The following is a 21,580-nucleotide window of genomic DNA, read 5'->3' as shown; positions in this document are numbered from 1 at the left end:
TAGCAGAACAATGCTGTACATTCAGGAAAGATTAGCTCCAGGAGACCTCACCATTGGCCTATCAATATTCCTCCATTTGGTCTTTCTCTTTATATCAGCACAGTCACCTTCTCTACCTATCAGATATCAGCTCTGGCAGACTTTGTCCTCGAAGCACCCACTCCACCCTGCATGACTTATCCTCCTCTACTTGACCTGTTTGTTTTTCTTGCCTCCCTCTCCCTGTCTGGTATCTGCCAATCTATTTTGTCTATCATGTTTTACCTCTATGTGAAGTGCCAATTAATGAAGTAGACAAAGGCAACGTAGTCAAACAATAATCATGGCTTTTATTAGCAGAAACTAATGGTACAATAATGAAAGACAAGGCATACCCAAGGCGAGTGTCTTTAATGGTAGAGATAATACATGGCCAAAGTCAGTAAAGCAAGAGGAAGACTGACAGCTCAGCAGAGATTCACCACAATCTGGTTCACCAATCCTATATGCACTGGCTTCATTTTCTCAGTCTTGATAAAGCATTTCTACTCAAAGCATTGACTATCCTTTTATTTCCCATTGATGCTGATTTATGTGCTGAGTTCCTCCAGCAGATCATGTTCGGCCATCTTATCAACTTTGTCCAGTTGCTGGATTTGGTTTATAACTCTCTAGTGAAATTAATGGATCTACTTTACTGCAACATACAGAAAGGTCTGGTCACTCTGGGAAAGATGGATTGGCAATCAGTTTCAAAGTTTTGGATTGTACTGAGTAAAACAATTTCCTTTGACTCTCTTCATGGACTTATGGAACCATATCTTCATAATAGCAGTTTTTTATATGTAAGCATGTTTTTATGATATACCTTTGCATTTTAAAATCATCCCTCTGCTTGCCCAAGTTATTTTCTTTTACTAGCCCTTTTGCTGTAATTGTACTCATTCAGTTCTGATATCAACCTTCTCAGTTTTACATTCTTAGTTTTACCTCTGCTGTTTCCTTCTGTCCCCTGTAGTTCGCAAAGCCTTTGAGCTGCTCTATTCTGTATTCAGCAGAGAACTATGTGCGGAAAACAAAGGGTATCGGTGAACCTTTAGAGCAGCTACAGTGGTTCTCAATCTTTTTTCTTTCCACTCACATACCACTTTAAGTATTTCCATAGGTGCTCTGTGATTAGTAAGTGATTGCTTAAGGTGGTATGTGGGTGGAAAGAAAAAATGTGAAAACCACTGTTTGAATCATCCCTAATTGACTCGTTATGTGCATGGTTTCATATCTCCAAAAGAAATGAGCCAATTACTATTTTTCTCAAGCAAAATATTTCAGTAAAAATTGGGTCTATAGAGCAGTGATTCTCAACCTTCCAGTCCCACTAACATACCACCTTAAGCAATCCCTTACTTATCACAAAGCACCAATGGCAAACAGATTACTTAGAGTGGAAAGGAAAAGGTTAAAAACCACTGAGCTAGAAAGTTGGATTAAGAGGAAAGGAGATCATTAATAAAATAACAATGAATAATTTGCAATAATCTTTGTTCAGACACTGGATGTTGTTGTGGTCAGTGTGTATTTGGCATAAATATTTTATTGGCATTGATCTGCTATTTTTCAATTATCTGCTGTAGACTTTTATCTATCATGGAGGATAATGGAGATCCTGATATTAATGATTAAAATGTATGATTTTACTAAACACAAATTTCTGTAAGCCCTGCTAAGGAAGAAACTGCAAACTCTGCTTATAATTAAACTAGTCTAATTCTGAGTTGATAACAAAAAAAATCTTTCAAAGGAAAGCAATTAAGACATGACTTGATTCTGTCTTGATGGTGGGGTTCAACTCACATCCACTGAGTGTAAAGTACAAAACAACCAATTCCACTGTATTGGATTTTGCTGATGTCTGTGCTCCATGAGTCTTCTCACCATCTTTCTCCAGGCTTGAATTAAATTCTTTTCCCTCCTTATTCTCACATGTACTCATCTTATTTCTTTGCATTTAGTTTCACAACACACAATAGAATATATTTTCCACATTCTAATTATTCATGAAAGATATTTTGAAGGGTTAGATTATTAGAATAGTTTTTGTTTTATATACATTTAGTTTTTATTTGTCCCTTTCATAGGTTGTTTATAGCTATTTATGTTACTTTGTTGAACATATCTTACCTATGTGTGAGTGTGTACATATATAAAACAATAAAATTATTGGAAAGAGAATTTAAAATATTTTCCTTATTTACCATTTGGATTATGATTACCTTGTCCTTGTGGCCCTTAGTTTTGGATATAATAAGTGGAAATACTCAATCGACATTTACCCTGATAAACCCAGTTAAAATTTGAAATATCTTCATCAGGTCATCTCCAAGTTTTTCTGAAGAAAGACTGTAACTTTTCCATTGGCTCCATGGCTGTCATCACTCAATCATAGGGCTATCTCTATAAATTGTTCTTTCCAGTACTTTGATATTTACAGTTAACTTTCAGCATTGCTTGCATATATCTAAGTGTTCAGGCAGCCGGGTAGCTTCTAACCATCTCCTTATGATGGGGGGCATCAGACTTCAAACAAAGGAGACTATTCCACAATATCCGTAGTAACTTGCTTGGAATGTACACAGCCCAGATGTTTGAATGCCACAGTTTAAACTTGTATTTTTCTGCCTGTCAACATTATCTAATGACACCATGAGATCTGTTATCAGTTGAACGTTCCAGGACATTTTGTTGTACCAGCAATCAACGCCTTTCCTTGGTAGCTAGAAATGAGTTCTGTACCTGCTTCCTGAGTTCAATCAAAAATACATTGCCGTGTCAACTCCAATTTTCTAATGTTCCAGCTCAGAATGTAAATATCTTTCTTTATTCTTCTAAGTCTGTAAATCTCTTGCACTGTGGCAGTCTCGAGCACCATTACTTCAGTGATTGATCCCTGGTCAGTCCACTGACAACAATGTGAAAAACACATTTTTGGTGAATTGTGGTGGAGAGCTTGCTCAAGCTGCTTTCACACGTGGCGTTCATTGAGAAAGATGATTGTCCCAGTACCTGGTTAATATTTATCCTTCAATGAACAGTATCTGAAGAGTAAAAAGCAATTGTTTATCTCAAGGCTACTTATGAAATTATTTTTCTCTACATTATTCAGTTACTTCCCACATTATATTGTAAATGTGCTTTCTTGGAATTGAAATGCTCTTTATAAATGCCAGTTCAATCTTTCCTGGACTTTGGTCATCCAATCACGTACCAGATCTACCCCCACAACCACCCCCCCCCCCCCCCCCCCCCAGCCCCACACTCTTCAGACCAATGCTGGGTTCTCGGCCAGCCACTAAGAGTAAACTGCCGTGAGGCACCTGTTCCAAACACTCATCGACCACAGTCAAATTAAGCCTATGCCTTATCAGGCAGATGGCACAGTGAAGATTCACCCCTTACATTTGGAAAGCTATTGATCTTCTGTGAAAACCATGGCTGAAATTTACCCTAACAACACCCACACCAATTCCCAGCAATTTTCTAAAACAGGTTGCTGTATTTTTTTTTTGAGGGGGCAGAGGAGGAGGGGGGTGCTTACATCAGCTGATTATAACCAAAGCGAATTGTCATGTCATTTTATATTTAGTTAATTTCTCAATTCCAGTGACTAAAATTCTGTACAAAACACCTCAATTCCCTGCAAAGAAATTCAGTAACAATGAGCAGTAATATATCAGGGCTGATCTGTAACGCATGATTAAAAAAAATATGCAGAAATGTGCCTGAGATGTTCAAAGGGATTATAAGTTACAACTCAACCATCTGAAAGAGAGAGAGTTGCTGCTTCCTGTGTTGGTCTTATCTCTTCCACACAAGGCTACCCTGTGTTGGTTTGATCTGAAACTTCAATTCCTGCCCTCAAAACTCGTCCAAGAAGCACAAGCAAAACTGACAAGTCACATTCAAATTCTGAATCCAAGATATTCAAATGCATTTTCACTGCTCAGAATCTCCCTCTCCTTTGCAAACTCCAATGGGCACAAGGGTGATACAGACACACGCTCCCTTTCCTTCATCCTCCTTCTCCCTTTCAACACCTTCCCTTTCATTCAACTCTTCCCTCTCAGCACTTGCCCCTATCGTTCACCGCCCTGCCCATCCCTTAATTTACATCCTCTCCAGCATCACCCTTCCCTCTCTTATGGAATACAATCTTCGCAAGAGAGGACAATGATTTAAAGTGACAATGACTGTGGCACTAACTTTGATTAAATTCATTTAATAGCGACTCTAGTAGCCCATTCCCCTCACTCCTCCCACTGATCTCTTCCTCCATCTCCACCTCTTTCACCTTCTCTCCATTAGTGTAATACCAGGGATAGAGTGGTCAAGAAGGAATTTAGGACACTTGCCTTCATTGGGTGGGATATAAAGTAGTAAAATTGGAACTACAAGATTCAGCTGTACACAGAGTTGGAGAGACCACACTTAATTTTAACTGAGGAAAATTAATCCTACCTCAGATGAGATCAAAGGGTTTCATTTAGTTTCTGTCTTTAGGTAAGTGTTTCTCTCATGTAAAGTTGGCTGCATTTATCTAAGAATGGAGAATCACAGACTTTGTCCTCTGTCTGAGGGTCTAATCTTGTTGTTTGTGAAATATTCCATTTTGAAAATGGCTTCTACCACACACAGCAGCATTCACTGCAGATAAACACATCAATTTTATGAGGCCATAAATTGATATAAATACATGGGCTCAAAATGATGAGGAGCTGAGGAGGCATGTCAGTGATTATATTGGTCATTGGCTCATCAGATCAAAATTCAGCAGAAGAAAGGCCTGGGATGGCCGAGGGTACCCATGCACTTCCTTGAACATGTTGAGCTATTTTGGACTGCAAATACAAGATTCTCACATAAATTCAATCCCATACTGGATTGGGAGGTTGCAAGGTCTGCGCTGGTGAGCCATGGGGTCAGGTTAGGGCCTCGTTTATGACTTTTGCTTTAGATTGGGCTTTGGCATGGCAATCATGATCGAATGAGGTATGTAAGCAAACATAAATGACTGGAACTACTGATCAGAAGGCAGCAATGTCTAGGGAACAATGGTGAACCATCATTCCTATTGATTCTCTTTCCATGCCAAAGTGTATTCCAACTTTAGAAGGATCTCCTCATGACTTTGCATTTCTTATCTCTAGTAGCAGTTTAGTGGCTGGCTACACCATTTCAGACACAAATTAAGAACCAACAACATTGGTGTGGGAATTGTATGTAATCTACACCAGGTAACAATGATCAATTTCTCTCCTGATCTAATCCAACACCTCCATGTTCATAGTATGGTCCCATTAGAATTCAAAACAAAATTGACATTGCGAAGGTTCTTTAAAACAAAATTTCTTCTATTTGAGATAGAATGTGTACTATTCTATGGTTCATGGTCAAGACTTGCATGTCCTTTTCCACAGTGGGAAATGTGACAGCTAGAAGAAGGTATAGTGCTGGATTCCGTTGCCATCGTGTTTTGTTAGATTCTGATGCTGCTGTGTCTGGACCACTTTACTGTGTTGTTCAATGACCACAGTCTGTTGTCAGCGACTATGTCGTGAGGCAGCTGAAGGTTAAAATCCTGCAATGGCTTGTGAGCACCTGTCAGCTGCATTACAATAGCTGATGGTTTAAGGCACTCTGCCAATCTCTACCAGATGAAGTTCTTTCATGATGGTTCGTTCCCTGACTGGCAGGTCTTTACCACACAAGCAGTTTATCTCTTTCAAGCAAATACTTGTTATTACCTAATTTCAGGTGAACTGGATGACAATTGAGAATGAGAACCTGGCCAGTTTTCTCCTTCTATACCTCTTCTATCAATTCCAGCAGAGGGATAGTGACATTGGCCCTTTCATGCCAAGCCTCTGCCTGGAGGCCGGCTATAAGCACAGAGGGAAAAATATAAACTTACCTTTCATGTTGAGCAATGCCTCATAGCACCCTCAAGAGCCAATGGAGGTGGGGAAACTGTTGCCATGGCACCACCCCTCATAAATACGTGGCAGAGCAATGGCCATCTTCCTTACCCATAATCCTCCATTCAGCTGGAACCATTCTGGGAAATGCAGAATGGTTCCAGCTGCATGGGGTATTATGGGTAGGGAAGACGCTCATTACTCTGCCGCATTTTGAGCCACTGACAAGTGGCCCCGAAAGCCGAAGATGCCCACTGAGGTGCCAGTGTAGCCAGCGGGCTGTCACAGCCAGCAATGGCCACATCCTGATGGCCCCCGCCGGCCACCCCTGCCCTGAGGGGGTCATGGAGGGAGAGGGGTAAGTGGGTGGGAGAGGGAGGGGAGATGGGTCGCGGGGTGATGGCATCATCACAACATCATCAGCCCGCTTTCAGTGGCATTACATTCATGCGAGGCGACGGAGCGCAGTGCTCCACCAATGATCCTTTTCTGAGAGGAATTGTAGTCGGCACCCTGGGGCTAGCCGGGGCACATTCATAGAGTAAATCTCCTGACATAAGGGTGTGAAAAGGCCTACTGTTAATATATTGTAACCAGGATATTTGTGAATTATAGGGAGGACACAGACTGCACTTTTTAAGAAGAGGACATTTACAGTTTATGGCCAATGGGCAGAAACCTTCTTGTCTTTATGAAAAACAAGTCCTGAATCAAAACTCATTGGAGATTGTTTTAAGAATTTTGTCACTGAACTCGAAGTTTTCTTCATTATAAAGTTAAAATAAATTGTGTTGGGAAGTGTAATTTGGGAGAAACATAAGCATGCCATCTATATAAGGTTGTTTTCAGACCTGATGCGTCTTACCCTAAATTGTCGGTCTCAAAGTGAACTATATTTCATCAATACACAGAAGTACTGGAGAAACTTAGCAGGTCATGCAGCGTTCTTTATGTCGCAAAGATACGTAAGGTAAATAAATAACACTTTAGGCCTAGTTCCAAAACCACTGGTTATTTATGTTATATATCTTTACAGCATAAAGAATGCTGCGTGACCTACTGAATTTCTCCAGCATTTTAGTGTATTGAACTGCAATCACAGTCTCTGCAGATTTTCATGATATCTGGATCTGTATCATGCTCTTTTATCCATAAACGTGCCAAAGTATTCACTTTCGTTCCATACTTTGTCATTTTCAACATTTTAGTATTTTACAGATAACAGCATTCACAAGGTCAGGAAGAAAAATTATTGACTGGGCAACTCTCTAATGGGGAACTTGAACCTAGTGTTCGGCAAATTAGTATTAGTCCTTATCTCACCAAAGTAATTTGAGCAACAGAATTCTGTTTTAATAAAATTAGGAGAAAGTATTTACTCGGGGGGGGGGGAGGGGGGGAATAGGGACTAAAAATATAATATTTATCAATATACCAATTAAATTATTAGATCACTATAAAGTGTCACTAGAATCAGAATCAGAAAGAGGATTGGCACATGGCACCAGAACACAGGGAGAACACCACCCCACCCCCTCCCCCACCTCCCCGTTTGAGAAAGAGAACCAGAAGAGACAACCCTGGGACGATGACCATGAGAGATTCTGCAGCTGAAGGACATGAAGTCCACAATCATCTGTTGTGTCATCTGTAAACTTGATTACTCTGTTGGAGCTGGATCTGGCATTGTAGTTGTGTGTCAGGAGGGTGAACGGGAATGGGCCGAGCATGCAGCCCTGAGGTGCCCCAGTGCTCAGCGTGACGATGCTTGACATTCTGCCACCGAACCAAACAGACAGTAGGCTTTCCACTAGGAAGTCAAGAATCCAGTTACAGAGAGGTGTGTGTGTGAGGACAGCTTCTCCACCAGCCTCTTGGTAATGATCGTAATAAATGCTGAGCTGAAGTCAGTGAACGGCAGCCTGAGATGTATGAGGCATCATTCTCCAAGTGGGTCAGGACGGAGTGAAGGGACAGAACTATAGCTTTGCCTGTGAAACGGTTTTTTCTATAGGCGAATTGAAATGTATCCAGCATCTCTGGGAGGTGCACTTTGATGTGTTCCATCACCAGACAGCAACAGACTTGTACTCGAGTCCCTGGTGTTGTAATAGCATTGTGCTAACCACTACACTAAAGGACCCAAGAATACATGAGGAGAAACACCCTATTATAATCACACAGAGATACACCATGGTAACACATCTTTTGGGACACCAAATTCATCCTGCAAATGGTTGTGTTGGTTCTGGCAAAACAACCTCAGTGATATTTTAATGTTAAAATGATTGGTTCTAAGCAACAGAATCCTCCATTGTTCCAAGTATCACTCAAGCCAACAGAGAGATTTCCCTTGATCCTCAATGTCCAAGTTTTATTAAAGCTTCCTGCTATTGCTGGTTGAAAGGTGCCTTGAAGTAAAAGGCAGTCACTTCACTGTAACCATTAGATTTCACAATTTTTGCATTGGCTGAAACATGAATTACTGCTCACAGTCCTGATGGAACTCAGTGATACGCTCTTATCAATAATACCAAGGACTGAGTGAGGTGAACGAAAGGCTTTAGTACACATTACATTGTAGCTGGTCGGACTCCATGTGCTCGAATAGAGGATAGGGGAAGGGAGGTCGACCTCTATGGCCAGGTCACAAAGGGTGGATTCACTAGGGAGCGAGTCATCAGTGGGCGGACCAGCCACTCATACACAACACAGTATATACATATCACCACCTTCACCCCTCTTTTAAAACAAAACCCCGCTGGGTTAAAGTCCTAGAGGTTCAGCCGGTCGGATGGTTTCCTCTGCCTCTGTGACCTGCACAGCTCTGGCGGTGGTGAACTGGTCAGCTCTGTTGCTGGTCATGTGTCTTGAGGCTGGGGTGGTAGGGCTGCCTCTGTAGGGGGTGAGGTTTGGTTGTATGTGGGGCGGTCGTGCTGGTTGGAGCAGCTGGAAGGGGGTTGGGTGTGTGTGGTATGGGGGCCTGGGGGGGTGTCATTGATCTGCACCCAGTCCCTGAGGGGAGTGGTTTGGGTATAGGTCAGGGGGAGGGCAGAGGTCTCCAGCACGTGCCAGGTCCTGGACAGGGACAGTGTCCTCATGGCCATCGGGGTACTGGACGTAGGCATATTGCGGGTTTGCATGCAGGAGCTGCACCTCTGTGGCCAACGGGTCAGTCTTATGACCCCTCGCATGTTTTCTCAGCAGGACAGGTCTTGGAGATGCGAGCCAGGGTGGCAGAATGATTCCGGTCGCCAACCTCCTGGGAAAGGAAAACATTCATTCATGCGGGGTCATGTTAGTAGCGGTGCACAGGAGGGATGAAGTGCTTCCGGCAGGACTTTCTGCCAGTGGAACACTGCCAGGCCTTTTGACTTAAGGGCCAGGAGGACTGCTTTCCAAACAGTGGTGTTTTCGCTCTCCACCTGGCCGTTTCCCCGAGATTGTAGCTTGTGGTCCTACTGGTGGCTATGTCGCAGCTCGTCGCTCATGAAAAAAGACACTCTGTCACTATGGATATAGTTCGGTTACCCAAAAAGGTTGAATATGCTACGGAGTGCCCTGATGACAGGGGCTGAGGTCATGTCGGGACAGGTGACGGCAAAGGGGAATCTGGAGAACTCGTCGATAACGTTGAGGAAATAGACATTCCTGTTAGACGAGGGCAGGGGCGCCTTGAAATCGACACTGAGCCATTCAAAGGGGTGCGTGACTTGTGACTTGTCAGGTCGGAAGAATTGCAATTTAGATTCCGCACAGACCCAATAATGTCCGGTCAGAGTCCTGACATCCTTGATGGAGGGAGGTTTGAGCTTTTATGAATTGGAACAGTCTCGTGGCCCCTGGGTGGCAGAAGTCGTCATGGAGGGATTTGAGCCAGTCAAGATGCATGCTGGCACACGTCCCTTGGGCATCTAGGTGGGGGGAGGTCGTTGAGCTTGGCTGGCTGGTATACGATATTATAGTTGTAGGTGGAGAGCTCAATTTTCCACCTCAACATTTTATTGTTCTTAATTTTACCCCTCCCCCTTCCCCCCCCCCCCCACCCCCCCGTTTGGGGTTGAAATAAAGGCCACAGCTCGTTGGTCTGTGAGCAAGGTAAATCTTTTCTTGGCCAGGTAGTGACACCAATGGCATACTACCTCAACAATCACCTCTGCCTCCTTCTCGATGGAGGAGTGTCGTGCCTTAGGGCTGTGGAGGGTGCGTGAAAAAATGCCACTGGCCTGCCCACCTGGTTGAGGGTGGTGGCAGTGCGAATTTGGAGGGATCACTTTAATTCATCCACAGCATGTAGCGTGGCTTTCACGATGTCTTCTTTGATTTGGACAAATGCAGCCCAGACTTCTGCCGATAAGGGGAAGGTTGAGACTCGTACCAAAGGGTAAGCTTTATTGGCGTAATTAGGCACCTATTGGGAATAGTACGAAAGAGCGTCTTGAGGTTGTGTGGGACCAGGAGTTCCATGAGGGGATGTATGCAGTCAGGATCAGGAGCAATGACACCATGTGCCGAGAAAAAGGTGGAGGTGACATCTGGTAAGATGGCAACTCTCGGGTCGCGCACACAATCGTTCAGGGTTGGAAGTGACATTAGGATTAATGGCCCACCCCCGGGGGCGCATGCAGCATGGCTTGCACGGGAGGGTTTGGACTTGCAGATGCTCTGGTAGTATCCTTTCTTCCCATACCCCAAGCAGACGGCTTCTTTAGTGGGACAGAGTCGTCGGGGGTGCTTTAGCTGGCACTTTGGGAGTCCGATTGTGGAGGCGGTGACGGCATTGAGGTCGTAGTTGGCTTGTGTGGCAGCAGTCTGTGACACGGGCTCCCAAAATGGCAGTGGCCATAGTCCGCACGTGGAGTACCCGTTCTTATTGGTGATCACCTTGGCATTGCACTGGGCCGAATCGAGAGACCTGGCCAACTGAAATGCTCTTTTCATGGGCAATTTGGCCTCTTTGAGCAGTCGCTGACAAATGTAGGCAGACCTCACCCTGGATACAAAGGCATCCCGGACCAACTCTTCCACACACTGGGCTGCAGGCACAGGTGCCAACACAGCACTCCAGCAGTCTCTCCCCAGATTGTACAGGGCCCAAAGGAACTTGTCCATAGTTGAGGAAATTTGTTCACCCAGGGTCGGTAGAAGTTGTGGAGTTCAGCCATGGCCTCTGCGTAGGATATGCAGTTCCTGATCATCTTGTACGCTCGCTTATAGGACCTTAAGCCTCTTTTCATCTGAGTCCACCAGGCTTGCAGTGACCTCGAGGAAGTTGGAAAAGCAGGCGATCCACTGCTCATACTGTTCAGCAGCTCCTGGTGCCTGAGGAGTGATGTCTAGCCTGTTAGGTCTCAGCAGCTTGTCCATCTTGTGTGGCAGGAATAATGTGTATTAAATTGATATGCTCTATCAATAACACCAATGACTGAGTGAGGTGAACAATAGGCTTTAATAAACATTAAGCCTCTTTCAGGTGACCAGAATACCCCGATATAAAGTCGCATATTCTTCCCGAATGCAGCTGTCGGGAGGTCACATGAAAGAGCCTAATGCAGCTCGGAGGAGTACTCACCAACCCTCCTCCGGGAAGTATAATCACCGCATCTGAGCAATCCCCTGAGGCACCTGAATTCAGCCGCCTGAAGCAGCTGCTAGGGCTCAGTCTGATGACAATCAGCCAGCGACCCAAATCCCCACTGCCTGACAGCACCCCTCCACACACCTGACAGCCCCCCTCCCCGTTGCCCCTTCCCCAACGTCCCGCGCTGGCCGATGCTGCCCCGACATCCTGAACTAGCTGCCCCTGCGCCGATGTCCCACACTGACAGGAGCCGGAGTGCGCTCTGAGGTGCCTCTCCTGCAGCTGTCCCTTTCGGGTGGACAGCGGAGCGCTTTCAGGACTGCCACCTGAAAAACCATTCCACAGGGCTGTGTCCGCTTCTGCAGGCGTATTCTTGGCGGAGAATGCACCTGAAAGTGGTTTTAGATAGTAGCTGGCCCGACTCCATGTCCTCCATGATTGGAGGACATAGGAAGGGTGGTTGACCTTTATGGCCAGGTCACAAGGGGAGGAGTCAAGAGAGAGCGAGTCAATATTGGGTAGGCCAGCCACTCATACACAGCACAGTATATACATATCACCACACTCAGGAGCATGAACAAATTTGGGGCAGGAATAGGACATCCAACCCCTCAAGTCTACCTTGACATTCAACATGATCAGTGCTGATTAATCTGAATAGCGGTGAGCGCTCTAACAGTGAGGAAATGTTGCTTAATGGTTTTAAGCAGGAAAGTCTGCAGACAGTGGGATTGGAACTGATCCATTATTTTGCCGGTGATTTTGAGAGGGCTAATGTGGTGGTAATTTGCATGATTGGATTTATCCAGCACTTTAGACGCAAGACACATTGGGAAACTTTCGATGTTATTTGGTAGAATTACAAAATGAAGACAGCTTGTAAGGAAGAAAATCAAGTCTGTATGGATCCATGCAAAAGACATCCAGCTGGTTCCAATTCTCCACCCTCTCTCCATTATCCTGTAAATTCTTTCCTTTCAGATACTTAATTAGCTATGTTTTGGATGCTGCAATTTTATTCCATCTCCACTGCTATTCTTAGCATTTGATACTCTAAGTCTCTACTGTGGAAAAATATTTTTTCTCAAGTCACTTTTGGTGTAAAAGGCATTCTTTTTCCTCATGTCATTTTTGACAAACGTCCAACTCCGAGCTAAACCGAAAATTTTTTAGCTGAGGAAATGGGATGATTGCAGCAGTTAATTTCAGGATTTCAATCATGATGTTGTTTGGGCCTACAGGCCTGATTGATGGAGCACACAAGCATTTGTTGATTTTATGACGAGTGATAACGTTGGATAAAGACTGGCATCTGATCTTAGGAAAAGTCAAAATCATCATTCATTTCAATATCTGATTTCGATACCTGATTGAAGACAGTTTCAAAATCTTCCTTCTTTTAATTTAACCCATGAGATGGGATTCACCTACCTCCCTTCATTAATTAAATTTGGCATCATTTTATCTGAATGTATATGGTCCTGAGGTCAGTGCTGAAGACTCTGGCCACCCCTCCTTTTAAAGTGAAGCAGCTAGCTAATGCAAGAAGAAAGTATAATGAGTCATTTCTAGCCTCCAATCTTGCCCATGTGGGATTCACACATTCTCCCAATGACTGTGTGGAGTTTCTCTTGGTCCATCAGTTTCCCCTCACATCTAAAAGATGGGCAGGTTAATCTGATACCTAGGTATTAGATTAGATAATAATTTAAGCCACCTGTACAAATTAAATGATCAGCCATTAATGAAGAAATTACAGGAAGACTTAGAAGATTGGAAAGAATTACCACTAACATTGATAGCGAGGTTAAATTGCATTAAAATTAATGTCTTCCCAAGGATACAATACTTATTTCATTCATTACCAATTCCCTTAACAGAGAAATTCTTCAATGAACTAAAGAAAATAATAAGGAAATTCTTATGGAAAGGGGGTAAACCGAGGATAGCGTTAGATAAATTAACAAAATGGTACAAACAAGGTGGTTTGCAGTTACCAAACTTTAAAAATTATTATAGAGCAGCACAATTAAGGTAATTATCAGATTTTCATTAGACAAGGGAAAAACCAGATTGGACTAAGATAGAGCTAGATAAAATAGGGGAGAAGATACTGGAAGTGGGATGAAAAGCTGGTGCAATATAAAAGTTCACCAGTTCTGCATCATTTACTCAATATATGGAAGAAGATTCACTTAGAAAGGAAAAAAACAAATTACCAACTACCAAAATTATTGATGCAAAATCAGCTAATCCCTTTTACAATAGATAACCTTTCCTTTAGAGAATGGGAGAGAAAAGGAATTAAAAGAATAGAAGATTGTTTTTTGGGAAATATTTTATTAACATTTGAACAAATTAAGGTACAAATATGGAATAACTCATGGTACAATGTTTGCATACCACCAACTGAAAGCCTACTTAAAGGATAAATTGGGAAACAGACTGAGATTACCAGAAGGAACCAGCTTTGAATATGTGATTACAGAAACAATGATAATAAAAAGATTTATAACGAACATGCGGCAAGCGGCAAGAGAAGGAAAATGATGAAATAAGCTATAAACCCAAACAAAAATGGGAAAAATATTTAAACATAAAGATAAAAAAATGAAACATGGGAAAAGTTATGCTCTGGAACTATGAAGAATATAATAAACACAAGGTAACGCATGATACAGTATAATTGGTTACACAGGTTATATATCTCCTCCAAAAGTTTTTAAAATGGGATCCAACAGTGGGCCAAAGAATCTGTTGCCATGCTGTATCTCTCTGTGATTCTGATAGGGTAATTCTCCATATGCATTCATGGGAATTGAGTCCTTTAGCAGAGGAGTTAGTACACAATGCTATTATGGTGCCAACGACCCAGGCTCAATTCATTGCTGAGTGCAACACCTACTACGTGATCCCACCATTAGACGCATATTCCCCTCTCCTCCCTTTTCCCCCGTCAGCAGGGCCTGCTCCCTCTGTAATTCCTTGTCCACTCCTCCCTCCCCACTATTCATTCCCTTGGACCTACTCCCACACATGATGCTCCACTTGCACCCACACCTTTTTCTTCAGCTCCATTCGGGGTCCCAAACAGTCCTTCCAAGTGAAGCAATATTTCACTTGTGAATCTCCAGGGGTCATCTACTGCATCCCGTGCCCCCACTGTGGTCTACTCTACATCGGAGAGACTGGATGCCGACTGGGAGATCGCTTTGTTGACCACCTCAGTTTTGTCTGTTGCAATAGCCACCCATTTCAATTCTCCACCCCATTCCCTCGCCAACTTGTCTGTTCGTGGTGACATAAACTATAAATTGGAGGAACACCACCTCATCTTCCGACTGGGCACCATCCAACTGGAGGGCATTAGTATCGACTTCTTTGGGTTTCGTTAAACTCCCCCTCCCCCACTTCCTTCTTCCCCTGTTGTCTCTCCATTTTCTGTCTAAATTCACACAGACATGATAAATCTACCTAGTCCCTTATCATATCCAATTAATACATTTTGTTGATATTTTTTGTATTCTGAGACTTTCTGATATATCCTGCCTTTTCAGATTTTTCCTTGAAGAAGGGTTGAAACGTTGGCGATATATCTTTGTCCCCTATAGATACCGAAAAGAGCAGCTGAGTTCCTCAAACACTTCGGTGTGTTTACCCAAATTCATTGCAAGGAGCCTGTACATTCTCCTCATGTCTGCATGAGTTTCCTCTGGGTGCTCCGGATTCCTCGCATGCTCCAAAGACATACAGGGTTAGAAGGTTAATTGGTCACATGTGTGCAGTAGGTCGGGAGGGCCTTTTACCATGCTGTATCTCCAAATGGAATTAACATGTTTTGGTACATTTAGCTGAGGTACAAATGCCAGCTGGGACACCAGTAAGAATGCTCATTTGGGTTTGAACAGCAGCATGAGATTCTTTTCACAACCCATCTGTAATAAGCACTTTAAAGAAGACAGCATTTTCTCATTGTTTACTGAGTATCGGAATAGATCAAAGTTAACTTTTTCAGTGAAGTGTACCACCACTAAATTAAACCTGACATTTAAGAAATAAGATCAGAAACATTTATGGACAGTGCTAACCCATTAAATTCTTGTACAGAAGGGATGAGCATCATTCGTGACTGGTAAGTTTTTTATTCCCATCCTTCTTATTTTTTCTTTTTTTTGTGTAGATTTTCAAATTGCTGAGAAATGCCAAAAATGAACAAGTGATAACAAGCTGTCGAAGCAGCAGATTGCGTTGAGATATGTGCTGTAACTCTACTGTGGTACAGAGATGCTGTGGTTTCTACTTGCACTTCAGCTGGTCCTCGTTCCAGGTGGTCCAGGCTCATCTATAGAAAGAAGAACCATGCTTAATTTTAAATGTGTCTCTGAACCTTTGCTATCCTGAATGCAATAAACATTCCTGGCAGGAATCATTATATCAAATCATGGCCATGTAGGTTTCAAAATTAATTCAGAATCAGAATACTAAATAGACTTGATAGAAAAGTTAAAAGTCACCCAAATACCCCAATTAACCTACAATGCCCCCCCCACCTCCCTGTAGGTGGCAGGAAACCAGAGCACCCCTATGCTGACATGCATAGAACACGCAAACTCCTTACAGATGTCACTGGGTTTGAACCCTGTGTTGTAATAGCATTGCCCAAACTGCTAAGCCAACCGTGACTAAAAAGCAAGTTTAAAATAATTAGTGGAACTGTGACATTGAGAACCCAAAAGCATAAAAAACAGGAGCAGAAGGAGACATTTTAGTCCTTAAAACTGTTTGGTCATTCAACAAGTTCATGGTTGTTCTTTCCTCCTTTATTCCCATATCCCTTGATTAATCTAAAGACCTGACATCTGTTGATCTCTGGGGGTTCCTGATGAAGGGCTCAGGCCTGCAACATTGGTTACTCTTTACTTCCAATGGATGCTACATGGCCTGCTAAGTTTCTCCAGGACACTCAGTGGCCCATTTATTACCATTTTTACATTTTCAGTCTGTTAAGCAATTCTCAATCCGTCCTGCTATATTACCCCATATCTATGTTCCCTAATATTGTTTCTCATTCTCCTGTATGGGACATTTCAGAATGCTTACTGAAGATCTAACTGGTTTTTTAACCAGGTACATCCTCAGAGAACTGCTATGGACTAATTAAGCATGAATCTCCTTTCCTAAATACACGATCAGTCTGAACCATTGTAGCGGGCCAAGTGGCCACCTAACATAGCAGGCCAAATCGCTACCTGTGCTGCTGGCTGAGCGGCTGCACAATGCTTCAGGCCTAATTGCCGCTTGCGCAGCTGGCCGAGAGGTCACACAATGCCGTAGGCCTGATCGCTGCCGGTGCAGCTGGCCGAACGGTCACCCAACGCCGCGGGGCGAATTGCAGCACACAGGATGGTTAAGGGTTTACCCAAAAGATGGTGCAGGGTTTCCATGGTCTCAACTTAAAGCCCCGCACTCTTTGAATGCATCGCAGGGACCAGAAGTGACTTGAATAGAAGTTCATCCTGACTAATTACTGCACCTGGTGCATTGATTTAGTGACGCTGCTTCAGCAGAATCTACACCATCGTATTATTACATCACTTGTGTCCTGATGTCACATTTTTGCAATTATTACATTGCACCACCAAAGAAATAGTATACATTTATATAACTGTTTTCAATCACAGGATTCTCAATGTGTTTTATATCAATTAAGTGCTTTTGAAGAGAAGAATCTTAACAAATGGAGAGAATCTATAGAACCATAAAACCAGACAACCCTACAGCACAAAACAGGCCCTTTGCCCTATCTAGCCTGTTCTCAACAATTATTAGGCCACATCTCATAGATCTGCACCCAGATCACAGGCCTTCATACATCTCTCATCAGAATCAGAATCAGAATTTATTGTCATGAACAGGTCATGAAATACGTTGTTTTGCAGCAGAATCAGATGTAAATATTCATATTATAACCATCTTACAACATTACTATCAAAAAATTAGAGTGCACAAAAAGTAAGGCAGTCTTTGATTCGTTGGTTATTCGGGAATCTGATGGCAGCGGGGAAGAAGCTGTCCTTGTGCCGCTGAGTGCTCGTCTTTAGGCTCCTGTACCTTTTCCCCAATGGTAGCAGAGTGAAGACGGCCTGGCCTGGGTGGTGGGGGTCTTTGAGGATAGAGGCTGTTTTTTTTAAGACACCGCCTCATGTAGATGTCCTTGATGGAGTGAGGTCTGGTGCCTGTGATGTCACAGGCCGAGTTAACAACCCTCTGGAGTTTAATCTTATCCTGAGAGTTGGCGCCTCCATACCAGACAGTGATGCAACCAGCCAGAATGCTCTCCACAGTACACCTGTAGATGTTGATGAGAGTCTTCAGTGACATACCGAATCTCCTCAGGCACATCACAAAGTATAGCTACTAGTGAGCCTTCCTTATGATTGCATCGACATGGAGGCTTCAGGATAGATCCTCGGAGATGTTGACACCCAAGAATTCTAAGTCTTGACCCTCTCCGCAACTGAGCCCTCAATGAGGACTGGGTCATGTTCCCTTGACTTCCTCCTGAAGTTTACAATCATCTCCTTGGTTTTTCTGATGTTGAGTAAAAGGTTGTGGTTGTTACACCATTCAACAAGCTGATCTATCTCCCTCCAGTACATTTCCTCATTGCCGTTTGTGATTCTGCCAACAACTGTGGTGTCGTCGACAAACTTGTAGATATCAATGGAATTGTGCCTGGCCACACAGTCATGGGTATATAACGAGTAGGGATAAGCACGCATCCTTGGGATTTGCCTGCGTTGATGATCAGTGAGGAGGAGACATTGTTTCCAATTTGTACTGACTGTGGTCTTCCAATGAGAAAGTCAAGGATCCAGTTGCAGAGGGGGCTTCAGAGGCCCAATGTTTTTAGCTTCTTGACCACCAATGAGGAAATATTGATATGAAGTCAGATCTGTAGTATGTACCTCTCCAAATTTATAGATCCAATTCACACATTTAAACTTGCACCATCTTGTGATAATTTTTTAAAAAGCAGCAATATTTAAGAAATAGAAACAGGAGTAAACTTTTGGGTCCTCAAACCTGCTCCATTATTCAAAGGGATTATATCTGATATTTTTTCAGCTTGAAATTATTTTACTGACCTCTTATCACCATAAATATATTGATCTCAGTTTTGAAACAAAACAATTCAGACCCCTCTTAGTTACTCACCACCATCTAAGTGCAAAGATTTCTTCTCATTCTAGTCCTAAATGTTCAGCCTCTCATTTTGAGACACTGACTCCCGCCCTCTAATTCTAGACTCTTCAGCTAGGGAAAACTTTGTCTGTGTATCCATTCTGTCAAGCCTTCAAAATCTTTTCTACATTTTAATGAGGTCACCTTCTATTTTTCTAAACTCTTCTAGCATACTCAATCTCTCCTTGTTTAACAGTTCTGCCTTTCAGGAACCAATCTAGTGAATCCTTGCCATACACTGTTCACAACAACTATATCTTCCTTTCAGCAAGGGAACCAAAACGATTCATAGCACTCTAAGTGTGTGTTTTTTTTAAATTTAGACATACAGCATGGCAACAAGCCTATATGGCCCATGAGTCATGATGCCCAAATACTCCAATTAACCAACAACAATTGTACATTTTGAAAGGTGAAAGAAAACTGGAGCACTGGAGGAAAACCACACAAACACGGGGAGAATATACTCACCCCTTACAGACAGCGTTGGATTCAAACCCAGATCATTGCTACTGTAACAGCATGGTGCAAACCACTACACTAACTGTGCCGCCACAGTTTCACCAAGCCCTTAAGCAAAAGTAGTGAGATATCTCTTGTACTGAAATCGACCAGCTTTTGAAGGCCAACATATCATTTGCTTTTCAATCTGCTTCTGTATTGCATGTTAGCTTTCATTGACATGAATTCCCATGTCCCATTAAACATCGACACTTTCCAATCTCTCACCACTTGAAAAATAATTCAATACCTGTAGTGCGATTCGAAAGAACTAAAGACTTGTTTATCCAAACCAAGGCTTTTATTAACTAAAAGACGAGCATATCACAAGTAGGTCGACCAGTCCAGAATGTCCTGGTCTGGCTAGGAGCAATCCTTTAAGATCTGCCAGTAGGTGTGACTACGCTCTCAGCCAATCACAGTCATCCTACACTACCATCTGTACATATGTACATATACACATTGGTGATAGAATCTGTACTATCACATTCGCCCCTTCTTTGAGAACTGACTCCAGGGTGGATGGAGGTTAGGGACTGTACCGGTCAGGGGGTCTGACCATCTAGCGTGACCGCCGTGGCGCCGGGATTGGGGTTGCCGGAGTTGGGTCACCAGCAGGTCCGTAGGGTGCGGCCACTGTTTCGCTCAATTCCCCAACGGCATTGTTGACAGTCTGGCCTGAGCTGGTAGGGTGGTGCTGGTCCCTCTGTTCAAACACATGACCGGGGGAGAAGGAATAGGGGAGGTTGGGTTAAGGCACTGCTGCACCTGATCCGGCCTGGGCTAGGTCCCTTACCGAGACTGTGTCCTCCCGTCCGTCCGAGTACTCAATGTAGACATAATGCATGGAGCAGAGTCACTCGGTCAACCAAGGGGTCGTTCTTAGAGTACCAGACATGGTGTCATAAAAGGACTGGACTGGGAACCGTGAGCCATGGTATGGTCGTACCCGACTCAAATTTCCTTGGGAAAGAGAACGTCCTTTCATGGGGGGTGGCATTGATCACGGTGCATAGGAGGGAGTGGATGGAGTGTAGGGCACTAGTGAGCACATCCTGCCAGCGAGAGGTGGAGAGACCTTTAGACTGAAGGGCAAGTGTTACCGCTTTCCAGTTGGTGGAATTCTCTCTTTCGACTTGCCCATTACCGCATGGGTTATAGCTGGTGGTCCTGCTTGAAGCAATACCATGCTCCATAAGGTACTGCCGCAGCTCTGCACTCATAAATGAGGACCCCCTGTCACTATGGATGTAACTGGGGTACCCGAAGATGGCAAAGATCCTTTGCAGGGCCTCTATAACTGAGGAGGCAGTCATGTCTGAGCAGAGCACAGTGAACGGGAAGTGAGAGTACTTGTCAATGGCGTAAGGATGTAGGTGTTATGGTTGGTCGACGGAAGGGGCCCCTTGAAGTCTATGCTGAGATGCTCAAAGGAGCAGGTGGCTTTGATGACATGGTATTCTCCGGACAGAAGAAGTGGGCACATCGCACAGCGCACATCGGGCAGGCTCGAGTCATGGAACGAATCTCCTCGACCGTGTAGGGCAGGTTGCGAGCTTTGACAAAAAGTGCAAACCTAGTGACTCTTGGATGACAGAGCTCCTCGTGGAGTTTTTGCAGCCTGTCCAGTTGTATGTTGGCGCAAGTCCCCCTGGAGACCGCATCTGGTGGGTCATTGAGTTTACCTGTCCGATAAAGTATGTCATAATTAAAGGTGGAGAGCTTTATTCTCCACCTGGCGATTTTGTCATTCTTGATTTTACCTCGCTGGGTATTGCTAAACATGAAGGAGACCGCGCATTGGTCAGTCAGCAGCGTAAAGCGCCTGCCAGTGAGGTAGTGTCTCCAATGACATACTGCTTCGACTATGGCCTGGGCCTCCTTCTCTACAGAGGAGTGTCGGCTCTCAGGACCCTGGAGGGTTCTGGAGAAGAAGGCTACAGGCCGGTCAGCCTGGTTAAAGTGGCTGCCAGTGCAAAATCAGACGCATCACTTTTAACTTGGAACGGAATGGACTCGTCAATGGCGTGCAGCATTGCAGCGGCGATATTTATTTTTCCATCGTCTCTGCAATCCGGATCACGTCCTCTAGGTTTTTTCTCCCATGCTCTAGCAGGCACTGCCTCACCTTATTCAATCGAAACACGGCCACATAGGCATCCCGAATGAGATCGTCTGTGGTCTCCGCAGCAGTTCTATCTGTGCAGGCACAGTCCCTGCTCATTGCCCTTAGTGCCTGAATATAAACTTTACAGGACTCACCGGGCTGTTGCCTCCTTGTAAAAAGTTTGTACTGAGCATAGAC

At 43.8% G+C, this 21,580-nt stretch overlaps 2 long non-coding RNA genes across 3 annotated transcripts in view; one reads left to right on the top strand and one right to left on the bottom strand.

Annotated features, from left to right (window-relative positions):
* The window catches only part of LOC138755711 (uncharacterized), a 41,213-nt gene extending 25,245 nt beyond the window's left edge, over positions 1-15,968 (top strand). The window contains exon 2 of the long non-coding RNA XR_011352482.1: positions 15,710-15,968. This is a non-coding gene — a long non-coding RNA (uncharacterized lncRNA). The remainder of the gene's footprint in view (positions 1-15,709) is intronic.
* Positions 329-17,250, bottom strand: LOC138755710 (uncharacterized). Of its 2 annotated transcripts, XR_011352481.1 has the most exons (3): positions 16,949-17,106; positions 15,618-15,871; positions 329-3,071 (listed from the first exon to the last, which is right to left on the bottom strand). It is a non-coding gene; the product is annotated as an uncharacterized lncRNA (long non-coding RNA). The 2 variants fall into 2 exon arrangements; XR_011352480.1 differs by lacking the exon at positions 329-3,071 and having other exon boundaries at positions 15,490-15,871; positions 16,949-17,250.
* Positions 17,251-21,580: the final 4,330 nt, after the last annotated feature.

This window comes from Narcine bancroftii, chromosome 2, assembly GCF_036971445.1.
Source record: "Narcine bancroftii isolate sNarBan1 chromosome 2, sNarBan1.hap1, whole genome shotgun sequence".
NCBI classification, from domain to species: domain Eukaryota; kingdom Metazoa; phylum Chordata; class Chondrichthyes; order Torpediniformes; family Narcinidae; genus Narcine; species Narcine bancroftii.
Note: the sequence above shows the minus strand (reverse complement) of the source record. Positions and strands in the feature narration are given on the sequence as shown.